This window comes from Vombatus ursinus, unplaced genomic scaffold, assembly GCF_900497805.2.
Source record: "Vombatus ursinus unplaced genomic scaffold, bare-nosed wombat genome assembly UNPS02014841.1, whole genome shotgun sequence".
Classification (NCBI taxonomy): domain Eukaryota; kingdom Metazoa; phylum Chordata; class Mammalia; order Diprotodontia; family Vombatidae; genus Vombatus; species Vombatus ursinus.
The window spans coordinates 4008004-4030463 of NW_020954619.1; the positions used below are offsets into that span (position 1 = coordinate 4008004).

General features: G+C 37.7%; 1 protein-coding gene across 1 annotated transcript in view; it reads right to left on the reverse strand.

The window, feature by feature from the left end:
- CFAP61 (cilia and flagella associated protein 61) overlaps positions 1-22460 on the reverse strand; it is a 338893-nt gene that overhangs the window by 176556 nt on the left and 139877 nt on the right. The gene's annotated exons all lie outside the window — the stretch shown is intronic.

The following is a 22460-nucleotide window of genomic DNA, read 5'->3' on the forward strand; positions in this document are numbered from 1 at the left end:
AATATGTGTGACCCCAAGTTTCTTTCTGAAGTAGAGGCCCATTTTTAACAACATGATCCTTCTAGTGATGCCGTATAATCTGGAATCTCACAGTCTCTGAAAAATTAAAAGTGCAGATTATTCAGAAGCAATAGAGAGGTACATGGTAGGCATAGGTAGGCCACAACATATTATCAGCAAAGAACTGTATAGGAAACATGGCGCAAAAAAAACCATCATCAGAGATGTGTGACCAGAAAAGGTGGTGAGCCAGAATGTTCATAAGATCACAGCCGTAGAGCTGGAAAGGGCCTTAAAGGTCTTTTTACAAATGAGGAAATGGAGCCCATTAATGGTTAAATCACTTACCCAAGATGGGGTGAGGGGGAGAGAATTAGCAACTGCTGGAATCTGGAAAGGTTTCCTATAAGTAGTGGCACTTGAGCTGAGCTTTGAAGAAAACTAGGGATTCTGTGATGCAGAAGAGAGAAGGGACTATACTCCAGCATATTCCACAGCCTGTGCAAGGATGTGGAGATAGAGATTACTGTTTCAGTCATGTCCAACTCTTCGTGACCCCATTTGGGGTTTTCTTGACAGAGATACTGGAGTGGTTTGTCATTTCCTCCCCCAGCTCATTTTACAGATGAGGAAACTGAGGCCAACAGGGTTAAGTGATTGGCCCAGGGTCATACAACTAGTAAGTGTCTAAGGTCAGATTTAAACTCAGGAAGATGAGTCTTCTTTACTCTCAAACCTGGTGCTCTATCCACTATGCCACCTAAGTCCCTTAATCCTATTTCCTCAGTTCCTTATCTGTAAAATGAGCTGCAGAAGGAAACAGCAAACCATTCCAATATCTTTGCCAAGAAAATCCCAAATGGGGTCACAAAGAGTTGAACATGACTGAAATGACTCAATGACAAGGATTTACCCACTGTCATACAGTAATTGATAAAGCTGGGATATGAATTTAGCTTCCCTAACTTCAAATGGAGAATGTTTTCCACTAAATCATTCTTTGGTCCATTGGTATCCATGGACATCTAAAAGAGTTAAAAAGTCTTAAGCCTGTTAGGTGGACACCCTGTGGACAGTTTACAGGATGGCATGGAACAAGAGTCCATCAAAAGAATGAGAAGCCATGGATAAGATTTTGATCAGCAGTATGGGAGGTAATACCAGTATCAATGAGATCACAGACCCATCAAAGTATGAAAGTATCTTTTGCAAACTTTGAGGGTACTTTTATGAGTATTTCTTTCCCCCCTTTAAAATGTTTCTCTTGGTGTGATTTGGAAGAATTCTAAATGCATTACTTAGGGACATTTTTAAAAAGAAATTTAATGAAGAAGTCAGTTAAGTGCCATAATTAAACAAACGAGGAAAAGGTGAAGAAATGAAAAATGTAAACAATCCTAAAGAATGAACTGTAGTCATTCAAAAATGTATAATTTCACTCCCTCCTCCAACACAGATCCCAAACCCTCCACACCCTAGGTAATGATCTTTAAGAGATGCTCTGCTGAAAAATTCACCTGCTTGTCAAGGCTAACCAAGTGAAAATGAGCCTCTCCAAACACAGCAAGGCTAGTTCTCACAAGACAGGTATACAGTTCATTTCCATACTTAAAGCCTTTCCTTCATATTTGGTTAAGGCCTGACAAATTTTTGTGCTCTGCTGTCATAGCTTTCTTGGATCCTGGGTCACATCCATACCATAGTGAGGCATTGGAATACCCTAATAGAGAAAAGAATGACTATATAAAATATATTCATACACATATACACACATACATATATATACTGTTAAGATTTTATTTCCTCTCCCTAAATAATTATTTCCCTTGGAATAATCACTAGACTGGACAGAATAAGATTTGGGCTGTTTTTCATTCTGTTATTGACCAGAAGTCTGGGCCTCTTTTCTTTATACATCAGTTTCTTGAGATGTAAAACAAGGGTAAATAATACAAGTTTTCTGCCTACATCAATGGGTTGATAAGTAGATTATTCATTAGAAAAAAGTCCATGAATACTTTGGGCTCTTCAGACATAAGGGTCATACAAGATGAAACAATCATTAGGACAGAGTAAAAGTATACAATAATGTGTGAGTTCTCTCTTCATATCTACAATATGAAAGGCAAATTTTCAAAAACCTTTTAAAAAGAGAATAAAACAATGAGCTCAATTTTCATTTCCATATCCATACATGTTATCCTCTGCTTAGAGCTCCCAGAGAATTCAAAGGGAGTTCTGTCCAGGCAAAAGAACTAGAGATGTAGGGATTAAAAATTATTATGAATAAAATATTTATAACATCTAATAAGCCTATTCTTGTTCTTTAATGTCTTTTTTTTTTTTGGTGAGGCAATCAAGGTTAAGTGACTTGCCTAGGGTCACACAGCTAGTAAGTGTCATGTGTCTGAGCCTAGATTTGCACTCAGGTCATTCTGACTCCATGGCCAGTGCTCTATCCACTGCCTTACCTAGCTGCCCTATGTCATTTTTTTCTAATATTTTTCTCCCACTTATTTTTCCTATTTTGAAATTCTCTCTTCCCTTCCTGTCCTCCATTCCTTGTTTTCTTTTCTTCCCTTTCTCTCACCCTCATTCAGTCTTTATACCTCCTGATAGATTGTTAGCATAACAAAGATTATTATTTTTCAAAGTTAACATCTTAAGTCTTCTGGGAAGGGATATTATTACTATGTATATAATATAAATAGAAATTTTAAAATAAGCATGAAAAATCAACTGGAAGTTTGTTCAATGATATAAAATGCAGTTTATATAAAATTCCCTAAAAATGTCATAAAATTAAAATTATTTTGCTCCTAGTGCATGAGAAACCTCAAAGGAGATTGGATAGTTCTTTAAATGTACTTTATTAGGAATGTGAAATACCTGACTCCTTTTGGAGGAGAAATTACTCTAATGTATATCTTTATATCTCCTACAATACTCAGTACAGTACATTGAACATAGGAAGTACTCAGTAATCAATCAGGAAATAAATATTTATTGATGATAATTATCAATCCAGAAGTTTTGTGTCTCTCAAACTCCTACACTTTTTTGCCTCCTTCAATGGAGACAACATACTCAAAATTATACATCATTGATAATGAAAGCAATGAGGTAAAGACAAGGCCAAAGGGCTATTGTAATCTATTAATATTATTGATGATAATCACAATTGATATTTATATATGATATTTTAAAGTTTACAAAGTATTTACATATATTCTCATTTGAATTTCACAACAAGCCTGTGAGAGAGACACTACAGATATTATCTCCACTTTACAGATGAGATGATGGCATTTAGAAAATACCTTATAAAAGAAGAGTATGGGTATATATTTTTTAAAATCTAAATATAAATATGCAAGCTGGTGACTTTCAGACTCAACATGGAGGGGCAAATACATGACCAAGATGGAACTGTGAAGAGTATATGCAAATACTAAAATCCTATTATAAAGAAAACGATCCTCCAAAGGAGAAGTTAGGTATGGAAGGGTAGTTACTTTCCCCTTTGTGTCCTATATTGAGAGCAGAGATATGGGGGGAGGCAAGGGCCTCAAAGCAACTGTCTCTGACAAGAACTGACTTGATTTAGTCTAGAGACAAACCAGTTTCAGCAGGAACAGCTTCTCCCTGTATTTCAATGGGCTTAGGCCAGCTCCCTGATTCTTTCTTACTACTTAGGGATAGAAGTGGCTCAAAATCACCCTCTATGGCAGGAAGATAGGAAAAGCTTCTTGTAGGAGGTGGGATTTTAACTGGGACTTTAATGGTGGATGTCATCAAAGAATTAAAGAGAAGATGAGGCAGTCATGTGGAAAGAATGGGGGAATGACAGATGAATAGTCAGAGTGCTCCAGTAGCACTCTGGTGATGTCAGGAGTAAGTGAGGAAATCCTCCAGCTTGTTGACTAGACAAACCTGTGGTGAATTTTTGGGAGGTGGTAGCGATGCAGTTAATAGAATGGCAGGCCTGCAGTCGGGAAGACTCATGTTGCTGAGTTCAAATCTGGCCTCATTTGCTAACTAGCTGTGTGACCCTGGGCAAGTCACTTAACCCTGTTTGCCTTAGTTCCTCGTCTGTAAAATGAGCCGGAGAAGGAAATGGCAAACCATTCCAGTCTCTTTGCTAAGAAAACTCCAAACAGGGTCACAAAAAGTTGGACATAACTGAATACCAACAGGGAAAATCACATAGGATACGTAGGCATGATGGGTTGCAATCTGTATCATGAGAGGGAACTCCTGAATTAAAGAGATTATACAGATCCATTTCACTACTGAATATGATAGCTTACATAAAAACCCTAGACGATCAGTAAATAAGTGGAAAAAATTAATAGCTTCAGTAACACAAGATAGAAATTTCCTTATTAAGTGATATATCTTTCTATGCACATTTATTTTACATTTCATTCTATTCAAATGAAGATAGTTTATTCATTTTTATCATTACTGCTCTCTTTATCATCATTATTATCTTGTTAAAAGTATGATTATAGGATGCACTCAGATTTTGTAAAAGCCAGATTCAGGAAAATATATAGAATATATTGAAACAGAGTTTAATTAACTTCCTTTTAACACAGGAAAAACTCACCATTAACCAAAATAAACTGAAAATCTTTTATCTTTTTACAAAGATTTTTTTCTGTTACCTCCTTTTGTTTGTGTAAAAACTTTGAAATTTTATGTAATCAAAATTATCCATTTTACCTCATGTGAACCTTTCTATCTCTTGTTTACTCATGAACTCATCCCCCTACTCATAGATCTGACAGGTAATTTCTTCCACGCTCCTGTAATTTGTTTCTACCATCCCTTTATGTCTAAATCACACACCCATTTTGAGTTTATCTTGGTATAAGGTATGAAATATTGGTCTATGATCAGTTTCTGTCAGACTATTTTCCAGTTTCCCCAACAGTTTTTGTCAAAGATTGAATTCTTGACCCAATAGTTGGGATCTGGGTTATTGTGTTCTTTTGCTTCTGTATGTTGTGTACCTGGCAGCTAGATGGCTCAGTGGATAGAACGCTGGGTGTGGAGTCAAGAAGATTTGAGTTCAAATCTGGCCTCTTTTACTATATGTGTGACCCTGGGCAAGTCACTTAACCCTGTTTGCCTCAGTTTCCTCATCTGTAAAATGAGCTGAAAAAGGAAATGGAGAATCACTCTAGTATCTTTTCTAAGAAAATCCCAAACAGAGTCATGAAGAGTCAGACATAACTGAAACAACTCAACAACATATTGTTACCTAGTCTGTTCTGCTGATCAACCTCTCTATTTCTTACCTAATACCAACTTGTTTTGATAATTATAGCTTTGTAGTATAGTTTTAGATCTGGTACTGATAGTCCCAATATTCTTGACTTTACTTTTTACAAATCAATTTCAAGTCTTTTAAAATTTTTTCAAATCTCTGCAACTTAGTATTTTAATCCTACATGTTTGATGCATTTTAGGTACTCCTATAAATTGAAAAACACAAATACAGTATCATCCACAAATTGGAAGATGTTTCTTTTTGCTAAACTTACAAATAAGGTGTGCTCTATTGGACAAAAATGTAGTATATCTACCTAGTAGATGCATTATAGTTGGAAAAATAGATTATAAAATTACTTATCTGACTTTCACTGTTCTAAAAGTACAAATTACTATTCTACTTCTGATATATCTGATTTAGTTGTCTACTTTGAAAAAAAAGTCTTAAAACATCCAGCAGCCTACTTCTTAGAATTGGCACCCCTATGGAAAATCACTGGGAGACTTAAGGTTAGAGACACTATGAGGAAACTTCAAATGACTGGCATTTTCACAAATTCAAAACTTTTAAAAGTAGTGAATAAAATTCTATGGACATGTAGAAAATAATTCCTTCTGACTATGATGCAAATTTTACACAGATACCTAAAGACAAACTTTTGCATAATTGCAAGTATGTAAAATATAGTAAAAATCTGCCCTAAGAAATAAACAATTAAGGAAAAAGGAACTAAAACAGACAAAATCAGAATTGACCAATGACAAATAAGATCTTTTGAGATTCTGAAATGAAGATATTTTTATCTCAAATTATTTTTGCTTTTTTTTTTTTTAAGGAACCAGAAAAAGTAAGTTAAAGTGACAGATTTTTTTTTTAATCAAAATGTGCAAACTGGTCACCTGGTTTGACCACTGCTTGTTTTATTGTTACTGTACTTTAGCTGCCTCCTGTCTCCCCCTTGAAAACATAAGTACAGGACAGGTGGTAAGCAGGTGCCCATGCCCATCTGCAGTTCATTCACATACTGGTGCCCTTCAGTGATTCATATCAATATTCACAGGGTGGAATAAATATGTTTATCTATCTCCTGTATTTAGAGATACTTGAAAACACAAACCCTACCCCCAAAACATATAGAAAGGAGAGGCCAGGGATTCCAATGTCACACTTTTTCTACTTCACAATTTTTCCTTTTAGCTGGACCTGATTAGCCCAGTCCTGGGCAAATAGTAAATATTCAATGAAAGATTTGTTAGTGCTATTTCCCTTTCACTTAGTACAAATTATGACATACTCAGCAAGTGGCTATTTGCATAACTATTTGCACACAAACAACCAGAGGTGAGAAAATGACAAATTTCTGAAGAGAACCTATTTACATGAGAATTTTGCCTAATTAATGCCCTTCTAATGACACAGCTCCTTTCTTCTGTCACCTTTCCATTTCTTTCTTCTCTACTAAACATTTTCAACAATGCACTTGGATCTTTGTTTTAAAGGAAGCTAACAAAAGAATACATGTGCTATTTTATTTCTGAAAGTTATAATATGTACTTTTGTGCATACTTATATTGTCTCTAGATGTGACTCATTATTTCTGTTGACATTCAATTGTATCTCTATCTTGGACTGAAGAAACTATGTATATCTCCCTTTTATCTTAATCCAAATTTTCTTTTCACTTTCTATTTCATGATTTTAAAATGCTGCACATCAAAAGGTTCATCCACTCTTTAAAAAGGCAATTTTCAATGATTTTACAAAGAATGAGCCTTTCTGAAAATCTGATGGAATTTTCTAAGGCTAAAATGGAGTTCAAAGGAATTCAGCAAGAATAATCAGCCCTGTGCCATAGATGAAGCACAAGACCGGAAGGCAGGAACATGTCTAATCCTGGCTCATGATCTAGGGACAAAGAACTTGCTTAAAAGTCAGGCAAGGATTTCAATGGGAAGGAAAGTGAAATATAATAAATGGGTGTGGCTACTGTTTAAGAATTATGGTTGCATTTTTCATCAAATAAGAGGCTAATTTCAGTAAAAATAAAATTTGCCTATGACCCCAGGGAATGATGATCTATTAGTAGTCCCAGAAGAAGGTTCAAATGCCTTACTGAGATAAGCCCAGAAAACTTGATCTGTTCCAATTTTTTATGAGTCATGGATCAATTTCCAATAATTTCCACAGGCAACTTTAAGAAACACTAAATCTATGTTCTGAATTAGTAACTGTTTTAAAGATCTAATGCAAAAAAAAGGGCAATCACATCAAGTATTCTGATGTAATCAATGAGCACAAAAAGACTGTTAACATTAATCAAAGGATTGAAAGGAAGACTTTTTTTTATAAACTAAGTGAGGGCAGCTGTTTTTTTCAAGTTATTTTTCACCCCAAAAGTAATATCAAGAAAGAATTCCTGGAAAAACAAATGTTCTATTTGGTGCACTATTCTCATAATTTACATTTTCAAATACAACTATTTTCAAGAAGTTCCAAAAGATCTCATTTAGTAGTGTATAATGAATATCCCAGTATACTAAAAATGTCATTAACACCTGTATACTACTGACATCATGCTTTCAAAGTAAAGATAGGTCACCTTACTTTTAATTTCACACATGCACATAAGTGGTAAATATTCGGAGCATTCTTGTTAATGATACCATCTGGTGCTTCCTATAATTGTGTAATATTCAGCCTTCCAAACAAGATGTAATGGCAGCAACACATGAAACCCACTGACATTTACAGTAAGGAAATTTATTATCAGCCCTCAGTTCAGAATAAATGTGTTTGCATGACTGCTGGTGCTATAAAATCATCACCTTTACTAGGCCAGTGAAGGTGCAATAAATAATAGATTTTAATCCCTGCATGTACTACCAAATCATTAAACATTTATTACTCATACACAATAGCATCTTAAGCAACAGTTACTACTTTAAAAATTAATGCCTCAGTTTGGAAGTTAAAAGAAAACCATTCAGTACAAGTCTTTATGATTTAGACATGGTTTCAGTGTAGAATACAAAATACTTAGGTTTTTTAATAATATCTTACAAGATACAACTCTAAATAGTTGCTTTGAAACAGAGTTTTCTTTAGAAAATAATTAGGTTTTAGAAAAAAATAATCTTGTTATTGAGAATACATTTAAGAACATTATCCTTAGCTTCCTTTAATGCTTACCTCAACACCATCTACTTGAGAGACCTTTTCTGAACTCAGTAGCTATTAGTGCCTCCTCCCAATTACTTTGTATTTCCTTTGTACATATTTTATATTTATTGGTTTCTATGCGTACCTGGTGTATCCCCTGATAGAAGATAAGCTCCTTGAGGTCAGGGACTGCTTTGCATTTTTCTTTGTATGCCCAAAACCTAGCATAGGGTTTAGGGGAGCACATTTATTTTCTGAACCTATGATTTCACTACTGAGAAAACTCTCTACCAAAGCAGATCAGAAACTATTTCTAATTGATAGTCTTATTGCTAGTAATATTGAAAGAGGGCTGAACAAATTGATCAACCCCTTTTACTTTTCTTTTTGTAAATGTTTTTCCTTTGTTTTATTTAGAATTTTGTAGAATATTGCTTTAATAATAGACTATACATGTAGAATAGTAATTCTTTTTAGCAAAATTGAGTTGTTACTAGGGAACACATTTTATTTTTAAAATAATTTAAAAATGGTTGCCTGGGGGTACTGAGCACTTCACTGACTTGCACAGGGTCACACAGTCAGGATGTAACAAGGTGGAACTTGAATCCAGGTCCTCCTGACTCCAAGAACGGCTTTTTAACCATTACTCAACATTGCTTTGAGTTAGTTGACTGACTATCATAATGAGGAGATATTGCTTTTCAAAAATATGCACAAAACATTATTTGTCATTGCAAAGGACTGGATACACATTATGACTACACAGAGGATGAGGACGAGTTAATTTTTGTCTCTGAATCACACTTTTGTGCACAGTACCTGGCACATAATGGGTACTTAATAAATGCTTATTGAATTGAATAAATGCATATTCCAATGTAAGACAAATGCATATTCTAATATAAAGATGTCTTAACAAACCAAAAAGGTGAAGAGGACTAATAAGTTGCTATGGATATATTCCTAAAAATTTACTTTTAAGTGTATATTTATTTGGTTTTTTTGCTGTTTAACATGAAATGAATAACGAATTATTTAAAAAAAATAAAATGTATTCCTCATTTACAACTCAATTTTGCTGGAGAAATTACTATTCTATATGTGTAGTCTACTATTAAAGCAATACCCTATAAGATTATTAACAAAGTAAAGAAAAAAGCATTTACATAAAGAAAAGTAAGAGGGTTTGATCAATTTGTTCAGAACTCTTCTAATACAATAAAAGCATAGGGCATGGGTTTTTGTTTTGGAGGCATCTGAGAGGCCCCTCTCCTTGAAGTGTTGGGATGCCCACTGGTTCCTTGCTAGAGGACCCAAGGAATTCTGGATAATTGGCTGATTGTGACTGAGGACAGACTATAATCAGAGGACCTCCCTTTCTTATCATACATAAAAAAGAAACTAGTTGGCTCCCTCGGATCTTCCTTTTCTTTTTCCTTTGTTCAGAAGACAAGTCAGTGGACAATAGAGCAGACCTACTCTGGGGGAAGGGAAGCCTATGTCCTCCCCACAGAAACTAAAAAAGGCTGCCTTAGGGCCAAGGCACATGAAAATTGCAGTGCCTAAGAGATGGCAGCAGCCAGGCACTGAGAGTCATGTGGCAAAAGCAGAAACCTGTGTGACCCCTTGACCTAAAGGGGAGTTCTAGCCACATGGGGATGGAGGAGGGTGCTAAAGAGCTGCAACTTGCCACCATATACACTCTAGCCCCCTGCCATTACTATGTTATTCAGATAATTTAGTTCCAATGAGAAGAGGATTGCTTGTTCAGCAACCTCTTCATGTTCCACTTGAGTCTGGTATTGTAAAGTCAAATTTTCTATTCAGCTCTGGTCTTTTCATCAAGAATATTTGAAAGTCCTCTATTTCATTGAATTTCCATTTTTTCCCCTGAAGGATTATACTCAGTTTTGCTGGGTAGGTGATTCTTGTAGTCCTATCTCCTTTGCCTTCTGGAATATTATATTCCATGCCCTGTGGTCCCTTAATATGTAGAAACTGCTAAATCTTGTGTTATCCTGATTGTGTTTCCACAATACTTGAATTGTTTCTTTCTGGCTGCTTGTAATATTTTCTCCTTGACCTGGGAACTGTGGAATTTGGCTACAATATTCCTAGGAGTTTTCCTTTGGGGATTTCTTTCAGGAGGAGATCGGTGGATTCTTTCAATTTCTATTTTGCCCTCTGGTTCTAAAATATCAGGGCAGTTTTCCTTGATCATTTCTTGAAAGATGATGTCAAGGCTCTTTTTTTGATCATGGCTTTCAGAGAGTCCAATAATTTTTAAATTCTCTCTCCTGGATCTATTTTCCAGGTCAGTTGTTTTTCCAATGAGATATTTCACATTGTTTTCTAATTTTTCATTCTTTTGGATTTGTTTTGCAGTGTCTTGATTTCTCATAAAGTCACTAGCTTCCAATTGCTTTACCCTAATTTTTAAGGAAGTAGTTTCTTCAGTAATCTTTTGGACTCCCTTTTCCATTTGGCCAATTTTGCTTTTTCGGGCATTCTTCTCCTCATTGGCTTTTTGGACCTCTTTTGCCATTTGGGTTAGGCTATTTTTTAAGGTGTTATTTTCTTCAGCATTTTTTTGGGTCTCCTTTAGCAAGCTGTTGACTTGTTTTTCATGATTTTCTTGCATCACTCTCAGTTTTTCCTTTACTTCTCTTACTTGCTTCTTAAAATCCCTTTTGAGCTCTTCCGAGGCCTGGGACTGATTCATATTTTTCTTGGAGGCTTTGGATGTAGGAGCTTTGACTTTGTTGTCTTCTTCTGGTTGTATGTTTTGATGTTCTTTGTCACCAAAGTAAGATAATATAGTCTGACTCTTTTTGTCCTGCTTACTCATGATCCAGGCCAATTACTTGAGTTTTAAACTCTTTGTTAAGGTTAAGAGTCTGCTTCCAGTGTGGAGAATGTACTGTCCCATGCTTTGGGAGTTTGTACAGCTGTTTTCAGAGATACTTCTAGGGACCTGTAAATTTTCAGTTCTTCCAAGGTGGTACAATAAGGGATGAGGTGTTTCCTCTCCATCGCCACAACAAGGTCCACAATGCCAGCACTCTTCCTCTCCAGAGCTCCTCCTTGCCCCAGGACTGCCGCTCAGAACTCTGACCCAGATCCAATCATGGGCAAAGCAAGAGATCCCTGAAATCCCCCTCTGATCAACCACTCGATTCTCCCTCAGTCTGTGTGCGGAAGCTCAGGAGACAGTAGCTGCCCCGGGGGTGGCTGAGACCTAGCTTCTACCTCTCACCCCAGTCACAGACTTTTCCCACTGACCTTCTAAGTTGTCTTTGGCTTTCATGGGTTGAGAAGTCTGTAAACCTAGCTGCCCGTGATTCAGTCCTCTGAGGCCTGCTTCAGGGTCGCTGCTGCGGCCTGCATGCCCATGCCGAACTGCGCTCTTCTCCCCACCCAGCGTGATATACCTTTCTGATCAACCATCCAGGTTGACTTGGGCTGGAAATTTGTTTCCCTCTGTCTTTTTGAGGGTTCTGCTGCTTTAGAATTTGTTTAGAGACATTTTTTTAACAGGTATTTGGAGGGGTTTGGGGGAGAGCTCAAGCAAGTCACTGCTTTCATTCCGCCATCTTGGCTCTGCTCCTGATTCCATGCATTTTCACTGTCTGTTCCCCATGCCTGGAATGCTGTCCCTCCTCAACTCTGCCTCTTGCCTTCCCTGTCTTCCTCCAAGTCCTGAAATCCCATCTTCTATGAGTTTTCCTGATACCCCTTAATGCTGGTGCCTTCCCTCTGAATTACTTTCAATTTATTTTGTGCATTTTTATACGTACATAGTTGTTTGCATGTTGCTTCCCCCATTAGAACGAGTAGTCCTTGAAGGTGGGGAGTGTTGTTGCCTTTCTTTCTGTCCCCAGTTCTTAGAACAGTTCCTGGCACATAAGTGCTTCATAAATGCTTGCTGATTGGCTGATCTTGGTTCAGTCCCCAGAACTGGACCTGTTCTGTGCAAATCCAGAGTTATGAAGAGACTTTGGCCTACAGGTTACATTATACTACCTTACTCACTCTCACACATACTACATTCCAGCCAACCTGCCAACTTGCTGTTCCCTTCAACTCAATATCTTGATGTGGTGCCTTTACCTAGATTGTCCCCTGTGCCTGAAATGTTTTCTCTCCATACACCTCTCAAGCCAGAGAACATCAAGGATAAAGGCCAAACTGTTTGGGCTTTGGTTGTTTTATTATATAGACACAGAGTTACTAAGAAAGAATAATCCCCTAATTTTGACCTCGAATTCATATTTAAAGGAATGAATATTCTTTTCCCTTCACCTCCCCCTAATCATTCCATTTCTCTAGTCTGCTATTACATAAGAGAAAAAAAATTCCAGTAAATAAGATGGAATTATTTAGTAGTTAATTTGATCATATTAATTGTTCTGAAATAATTGCATGGGCAGTTAGATGGAAACAAAAGAAACAAGTAGAGGAATCTTTAAAAGTAGTTCCTGAATCCCAATAATCCAATACCACAATTCTCCATGGCCCTTCCATCTGGCACTTATTAATTTAAATATTTCCCAATCATTTTGTTTGCTATGTTACATGCTCAGGAAGTGACTGTCAGTGTAGTATGAGGTATAGCATCAATTGAGTGATACAAAGAAGGCTCCATCAATTCACCTAGAGCTGTGTGGGCTCCCACAATACTTAATTTCTCTGCCTCCTTTTTTGTGAACTATCCTGAAATGTGCAATAAAACCCAACAGCTTGAATGCAATTGTGAAAGAGAAAAAAAGAAAGATAACAATAGAAAGAGAGAAACAAAAAGCAATTCAACAGATGTATGTCATTTTTATTCTTCAATGTGGATCAGTTTTTCTTGTAAATTATGTCACCTATTCTTTCTGTATATTGATAATTACATAATTGCATGAAGCAGATGGATGACAGAATGCCTCCAGATGGTAACAAAGTAAACAGGTTTATAAATTGCTTATTTTTGAAGATATTATAAAGAATTAGTTAATAATATATAAATTTCTATACTTTGAACATCTGTTAAACATATCCTGTACATAAATATATGTACAGAATAGGAACTTTACTACCCTGCTTTAACCTGTACTTTTAAATTTCTTGAAGAGGAAGACTTGGACAGCCACCTGAAAATATAAGTAAAGTATTAACCCTTTTCCAACTATGCCTACTTTTAAATGAACAAATTTTTGAGTTTTTCTGTAATGTTTAGCTACAGCAACTATATTTTCAAAGATATTTCCAACACAAAACATTTTATAAGGACTTACAAGAAAGCATTAAATGGAAAGCAGGGAGGAAAAGGGAATTTTTTAAACTGTACTGATAGAAACTGCATGAGAATAGATACAAAAATATTTTATTCACTTTGAGTAACAAAATATGAAAATTGATACTGTATTGCCTTTTATTTATTTTCTATATATTTTGCATATATTTATATATGTATATATTATCTCTCCAGATAAATTGTAAGCTCCTTTAGGGCAAGGACTACTTCATTCTTGTCTCTGCATCCCTAGCACCTATAACACAGCACCTAACACATGGTAGGTACTTAATAAATGCTTATTAGATTGATTGATCACAATTTTCCACAATCAGTATTACTTGCCTTTTCTGGAATACTTCTCATGGGTTTCCACGCTTGTACCTTCATTCACGCCATTCTCTCCAATTTACCCAATGTTTATTTTTGTAGATGGTACCACCATTCTTTTAGTTGCTCCAATATCCAATCATTGCCAAGTCCATCAGTTCTATTTTAACAAAATCACACAGGATCCAGGACAGGAAAAGACACTAGAGACCATATAATCCAATCCACTCATCTTCCAGATGAGGAAAATGAGGTGCATAGAGGTTTACTCATTTGCTCAAATCCAGGACAATTTGAATTCAGGTCTACTGACTCTAACTGAATGGTATCAACAATGACAACAGCAACTTAGCCCAACTTCCTTTTTGACTTTGTTACTAAAGTGGTAGATCAGGAAAGTGCTGTCAAAGCATCTTTGTATCAGAGGTGGGAGAGTTGATCTGGGGACTCCTGATCAATCGGGTCTACCAATCTACCCAACATTATAAGATATAAGGAACAGATAAGTTAGCAAGATATTAAGGTTTTACTCTTTTTTTTTTTTTTTTTTAGGCAATTGGGGTTAAGTGACTTGCCCAGGGTCACACAGCTAGTAAGTGTCAAGTGTTTGGTCTGAGGCTGGATTTGAACTCAGGTCCTCTTGACTTCAGGGCCAGTGCTCTAGCCACTGCACCACCTAGCTGCCCCAAGATTTTACTACTTAAAGACTCTGAGTGGTTTCCTTCACAGCTTGGATAAGTCATGAAACCTTTAGTGGCTCACAGCCTGAGTGACCTATTCACAGAATATAAATGGTGTGAAAGTTAGAGTGCTCCATTCACACCTTTTAAAGCTTCACCACATTCACAGGCTACACTTCTTTACTTTTTTAGGAAGTTCCCAGAAGTTTTTCAATCAGTTTGATGGAATTATAGGGCAGCTAGTCCTTGGCTGACTAAAGGATCAGCCATGCCTCTTGGTGACCCTAAGAGGCAAAGCCTGCTCTGAAAAAGAGAATCATCCCTGAAAGTCAGTCAATCAATAAACATTTATTAAGCACCTACTGGCAGCTAAGTGTCAAAGTGGATAGAGTGCCAGGTCTGGAGTCAGGAGGCCCAAATTCAAATCTGGCCTCAGATTGTGTGACCCTGGGCAAGTCACTTAACCCTGTTTGCCTCAGTTTCCTCAGCTGTAAAATGAGCTGGAGAAGGAAATGGCCAACCACTCCAGTATCTTTGCCAAGAAAACCCCAAATGGGGTCACGAAGAGTCAGACACGACTAAAAAATAACTGAACAACAATAACAAACACCCACTATTTGTCAGGCACTATGCTAAGCACTGGGGGTACAAAGAAAAGTGAAAGATAGTCCGTGCCCTCAAGGAGCTCACAGTCTAATGGGGAGACAAGAGGCAAACAACTATTTACAAATAAGTTATATGCAAAAAATCAACAGACAGAAGGCACTAGAAGGGGGATCAGCAAAGGTTTCCTGTCGGAGTAGGGATTTTGACTGGGAAGGAAGCCAGGGAAGCCAGGAGGTGAAGATTGAGGAGGAGAGCACTTTAGGCATGGGTGACAGCCAATGAAAATGCCCGAGTCAGGACAGGAAGAACCTTGTTAGAGGAAAAAAGGGCCAGGAGGCTGGCATCACTGGATCATGTGGCACGTGCTGGGGAGTTGGGAGACTAGAGAGGTAGGAGAGAGTTAGGTTAGGAAGAGCTTTGAATACCAGCGTGTTTTATATTTGATTCTAGATGATAAGAAGCTACTGGAATGCATGGAGTTCAGTTGGGGAGGCATGGTCAGAAATGCACTTTAGAAAGACCACTTTGACAGCTACGTGGAGGACAGGCTACTGCAAAAGTACAAACCAGAGGAAATAAGGGCCAGAGCCAGGGCGGTGGCAGTGTCAGATGAGAGAAGACATGGAAGAGATGGTGTGAAGGTAAAATTGATAGGCCTTGGAAATATGTTGTATGGGAGGGGTGAAGAGAAGAGAGCCAATTATGGAAGAAGAACCCATTTTTTTTTTTTGCGAGGCAATTGAGGTTAAGTGACTTGCCCAAAGTCACACTGCTAATAAGTGTTATGTATCTGGATTGGAGGCTGGATTTGAACTCAGGTCTTCCTGACTGCAGGGCCAGTGCTCTAACCACTGCACCACCTAGCTGACCCAAGAACCCAGTTGTTAAAAGGAAATCACTCTTGTATTTTCCCTTATAATTCCTCTAGAGTTCAAGGTGGGAGGGAGGGTTTTCTCTCTCTTCCCCTTATCAGCAAGTTATATCAGAGCAATTCACCTAGTAGAAGGTATATACTCAATAGTTAGAAGGCACAGAGAATCTCCCTGTGTGGAGTAGCTGAACTGTGGAGAAGAGTAAACCAAGGGACCCTGGTTGAGTGACATACACAGCAGACTACTGCACCCAGGGGGAGCAGCATTAGGATTCCATGAAAAGAGAAAGATATCAATGCCCACCTTGCAGGACCATACACATAAGTTGGCTTGGTTACCTGTGTTACCTATTGCATGATATTTTATCTTTGAAATCTATGTATGTGTCCACTCTTCCTACTGAAACTGAATATTTGTGGAAGATAATGCCCCAGGTTTGGGGGTGGGGTGAGGATGTTTTGTTACTATTGTTCACGGCATGTCATTTCAATGCATACTATTGTTTTGAGTTAACTATGTCACTTGGCTATTAAAAGTGAACACGCTGGCTGGGGCTCATGAGTTATAGTTTTAAGAATATTAATTCACAGAGCACAACAAATTTGGGATAATTTAGTTCCTCTTCTGCAGAAAAACAACAACAACAACTTGTAAATGCAAGTTGGGTAGGGAGGAAGTAGCTCAGATGGAACATGATATATAGTTTACTTGGATTTTATTTTTATTTAAATCAATGCCTTCTGTTTTTATATCTTAAGCCATTTCTTTCTATTCCCCTCCTCCATTTTAACACTGTGAACCTTCCTTTATAACAAACAAAACAAACCAACACTGTGACTGCAGCTGATAGCGAATGCAACATTCCAGAATTGTATTCCCTTATCTTTCCAATAAAAGGAAGAAGGTACATTTCCTCAACTCTGCTCCAAGACCAGTCCTGGTAATTATACACAGCATTTGGCTTTGTTTTATTACTCTTTTTGTTTACATTATTGTAGTCACTATATATATTGTTTCCCTGGTTCTATTTAATTCATTCTGCATCAGTTCGCAAAACCTTTCTGTTTCTCTAAATTCCCCACGTCCTTTCTTATAGTGCCAATAATATTCCATTATATGTCATAATTTGGTCAGCCTGTCTCCAGTTGATGGCCACACATTTGTTTTCAGCATGTTGCTACCACAAAAATATGATGCTATTAGTATTTTGGTATATATGAGACTTCCATTTCTATCTTTCACTTCCTTGGTGCATATTCCCTGGAGTAGAATCTCTGGGTCAAAGAGTATGAACAGTTTAGTTATTTTTCTTTAAAAAATTCCAAATTGTATTTGTCTAAAATTTACCTAAATTTTAGCAAAGTATGTGATAAAGCTTCTCATGTTATTTTTGATTGAATGGTCAAACCCAAACCACTCCCTGTGCATCTTCTCTTTTCCACACTAAACATTTAATTGGTCATCATATGACACAGATTCAAGGTATTTCACCATTCTGGTAGACTTCCTTTGGGCATTTTCCAGTTAACCAATGTCCTTCTTCCTGAAAGCTTTCTTAATTCAGCTCAAGTTCACATCAGCTTTTTTGGCTCATATATCCCACAACCAAATCACATCGAACTGGTAGTTCGCGAAAACTCTCAGATCTTTTTAAACAAACTAGACGTGGTTCCTCCTGAACAAATTATGGCATATAATGGAATATTACTGGCACCTCTTCTGCTATCCACTATCCTTCAAATATTACCGACCGTTGTTCAGCAATCATATCTTCCAATTCTCTCAGTGAGCAATGACATAACACCTCTGGGGCATGGTGACGAATTCACCACTGACGGCTAATTGTTCTCTTATCATCTCCTTATACTTGCAAGACAAGACATCACCCTTGTCATTGGTTCTCTTCAGAAACAGAGGATGAACAATATCAAACAGTGCCAGTTCACTACTTTAGCTTTTCTCACCACGCTTAGTTCATTCTGAGCTTTAGTACTCCTGATACTATCCCCTCACCCTTCATCATCATACACACCCCTCACACACACTCCATGGAAACTTGGACTCCATTTTAGGGTTCCCTGGATCTAATAGGTAAACTTTCACCTTGTCTTCTTTAAAACCAATACAATACAGCGCTTGCTATCCATCTCCATGCCACGCCTCTACTTCCCTTTTCTTATTCCCTTTCATGTATCGTCTTCCCACATTACAACATAATAAGTACCTTGAGGGCAGTGTCTGTCTTATTTGTTTGTAATATAATCCTAGTATTTAGCATGATGTTGATACATAGTAAATTCTTAATGTTTTCTACTTCTCTATCTATCTGTCTATCTGTTAGATGGGCATAGCTTTAAACTTAACTTTTCTGCATGTATCTTTCTTCAGTATCTTTCCTGTCTCCATCCCACCCCCCAATCCCAATCCACATAAAATGTCTGGAGTGGTAGCAAAAAAAAAATATGGAGCCTGAGAATGACTCAAAATAGTGAGAAAGCAGAATGGCAGAAAACCTAGCTGAGAATATTATAGACAAGTGGAAGGATGTAACATAATGATGAAAAATAATGATTTTGTCACAAGACTTTACAAAAACTACAAGCCAAGTAACTGACGATACCCTTATGCAATACGTTTTTTTCCCCACTTTTAGCTCTAGCAATGTTAAAACTCCATAGTGAGGACTACGATACTCATAGAGAAAGGAAAGTTTCCTGACTAATTGAGTTCAAAGTCCTTTAATCAAAATGCACCACTAAAGATGGTTCTCCTGGGCAGATAGCAAAGGGCAAGCTTTCAATTTAAATTCAAAAACTTTCTTTTAAAAGCCCTACTTCAAGTGACTACCACTATGACCCTTCAATTTATGCACTGAGGAATGAAAAATTACATTTGATTGCATAGAAAAGGAGGAAGAAGTAGCAAGCAATGGTCTAGTGAGTTGTAAAGTTTTTATTACTACAGGTTTCATATGATTGAATTACTCATGCCTGCTATTGCCATGTGAGTCATATTTGATTTCTCAAACAAGTGGCAATAAAATCTTTTATGGCTCCCACACTCTTCTGCACCTTATTTATTTCATTTGTTTTATTTCCATTTTTAAAGGTGTCTTTTTTGTTTTCCCTTTCATACTAAGCTTGTTACTATGGAGAAAATTATATCATTGATGTGGATAAAGCTTAGTGATATCCAGGCGTTCAGAATAAGGTTTTTTTTTTTTAAAAACTACTTATTTAAAATGTTTGGTCCCCTTTCAGGATTGCATTTTTGCTGTAGCTATTCATGCAACAGGTACTACATAAGGAGGAACAGAAAAACCTTTCCTATTCTGTCAGGCCATTGTGGTTCAACCCTGACCTAAAAGGGGCCACTTCTGGAGATGAGAAAGTACTTCACTCTCTGAGCCTCATTCAATTTCAATCCACTCCCTCTTTTCTGAATATGAATGACAGTTCTCATACTGGTTTTATGAGATGGACACTCATCTGGTTAGAACTGAAACAACTACTAAGCTCATGTTACATTCTGAAAGTTGCCAAATAATAGAAAATGTTAGCCTATCCAGGCTCAATTCAAGTGACTGGTATGAATATGAAGTATCTCTCTATCCTGCAGATCATTTCTTGATCTATCCAATCCTGCCTCCAAGCACTTTACCTAATGGATGCTACAATGTAGCACAGAGATATCATTTTAATTATAGGAAAAATTTCTTACGCAAATACTTAAAGGCTAGATTAATAACGGCTCATAAGACATATCCACTAAAGAGCTTTTTAATGAATGGTAACATTGCTTTTAAACTGTTCCACAAACCAAATTCAGTTTGCAGGCTCTGTGTGATATTCTGATTTAGAGAATATAGAATCATATTATTCCAGAGCTTAAAGGAACCTTAGAGACTGTATAATGTAAGAGTGGGGAACCTGTGGCCTCGAAACCACATGTGGCCCTCTAAGTCTTCAAGTGCGGCCTTTTGACTGAATCCAGTTTGGACACAGCCTCAAGGCAGCGTGTTTCCCACCCCTGGATCTGACCAACCTCCTAGAGAGAGACAAAAAGGAATGAATAGTGAAAAAGCATTATTAAACACCTACGTGCCAAGCATGGTGCTAAGTGCTGAGGAAACATGAAAACAGGCTAGTCCCTTTTCTCAAGGGGCTCATTTTCTAACAAGGGGAGACAACACATATAAATGAGTTCGGCTTTAGGGCAGATGGAAAGACTTCATGGTTCAGCTGCAAGGCAGACGGTAATGCCTCTTCTTTAGTGTCACTTCTATAAATAAAATTCTATCTTTTTTCTAACATGGAATCATTTGGCAGTGTTTGGTGACAGGAGCTTCTTTTTTACTCTTGGGGTCTCTAAAGGGCACTAATATTCCTGGGGTTTTTAGGTGCAGGGTTCCACGTTGCCTCCACCAGGATATGAAGGCAGGTGATGATCAAGGTGGAAAAACTGCATTATCGCCTCCTGTTTCTTTTCCCTCAGAGCATCGTGCTGTTCCATACAGACTGGATTCCCTGCCTCTTAGTGGCAAATGGACAGCAGTTGGCATTGTTCATGCAAGAGAGCTTGACCTACACATGCCCAGACAGCCGATGGAGGCACCCTGCTTCCCTGAGCTTCCCTGCCACAGGGTGGGAGTAGCTTCTTTGGATTTGGCTGCATAGCCAGAACAGACCGCATCTTTCAACTGGCTAGACTGAAACAGTCACTCTCTTCCCTGTGAGTTCATTCCTACTACATCCAGAGGGTGAAGATCAGAGTTCACCCACAGCATGGGTGCTATGAACTAAACCTGTAGGGACGATACCTTCTCCTCACTTTTACTCTGGCTCTGAGAAATGGGCCTATGGTATTTGTTTCTATTCCGTTTCATTTGTCCTTCTCAGTTTCAGAGGCTGATGATGAATCCTCACTGGACCCAGGAGTTCAAGTCATGGTGATTTCAGAGGCAGGATTATAGACAGGATATTGGAGCTTGCCAGCCCAACACAGAAGCTCTGAGAAGCCAGGGTTCTGGGAGCTTGAGCCCAAGGCGGGGTTTAGACTTGAAAACTGGGTCTGTTGTCTATCAGAACTGAGCTAAGCTGTTTGTATATTGAAGTAAATATTCATTTATAAAAACTTATCTATTAGTGGCTAACTGGAATCAGAGTACAGGGACACCCCCTTTATATTTGAAGGAATGCCATCAGCAGCCAGCAGCAGAGAGCCTAAATACTGCTCACTCTCTCTTAAGGGTAACAGAGGAAGAACCCTAGAGGAGGGGTGTAGATAACATGCCTGGCCTTCAGGCTGTGAGGGCCATGGTGGTCAGTGTTACATTTCTAGATAAGGGGATTAAGGCCTAATGAAGTGAAATCACTTGCTTATGATCAAATACTAGTTAGTGGCACAACTGAGACCATAATTCAGGTTCTAGGATTCCAACTCTCTTGTTTTTCTACTATATTACTATACTATAGCATACTATAGTATACTATACCATACTTCTATTACTTATGTGACTTTGTACACATATTAAAAAAAGAATTAGAGGAGAAAATTATTTCATGGCAGTAGAAAAGTGACATTCACAGTGAGAAATCGATTGAAACAGTAAACAAAAGGCACTGTTGCTAGTGCGCAGTACTATTTTTAAACCTCTAACTATCAAAAGTCTTCATTGTCTAAGTCAGGGATGTGGAACCTGTGACCTCGAGGCCACATGTGGCCCTCTAGGTCCTCAAGTGTGACCCTTTGACTGGATCCAAATCAAAGGGCCGTACTTCAGGACCTAGAGGGCCACATGTGGCCTCAAGGCAACAGGTTCCCTTCCCCTGGTCTAAATAAAGCCCTGTGTTTTCAAAACTAATAATAATAGCTGACATTTTTGAAGCACTCAAAGGCTTGCAAAGCACTTTGCATATAGACAGATAGATAGACAGACAGAAAGACATATATAGATATAATCTCATGACCATTCCAACAGTCCTAGAAAAAGAGGTCCTGGAGGTAGTATCTCCATTTTACAGATGAGTTCACTGGGGCTCAAAGAATGGTTGCAGGCTTGGGCCCAGGGAGTGGGTGCCCAGGGCAGCATTCACACCAAGTTCTCTCAGTTCTCAATCCACTAGAAGATGAATCATTTATTTTTTGAGGTTGCCCACTTCTAGTCCTGTTTTCTCTGTCAGCTTTTTTTTCTTTTTGTTTTAAAGCATTTTTTTTTCACTGTAATTCCCTTCATCCTTGAAGGCACATTC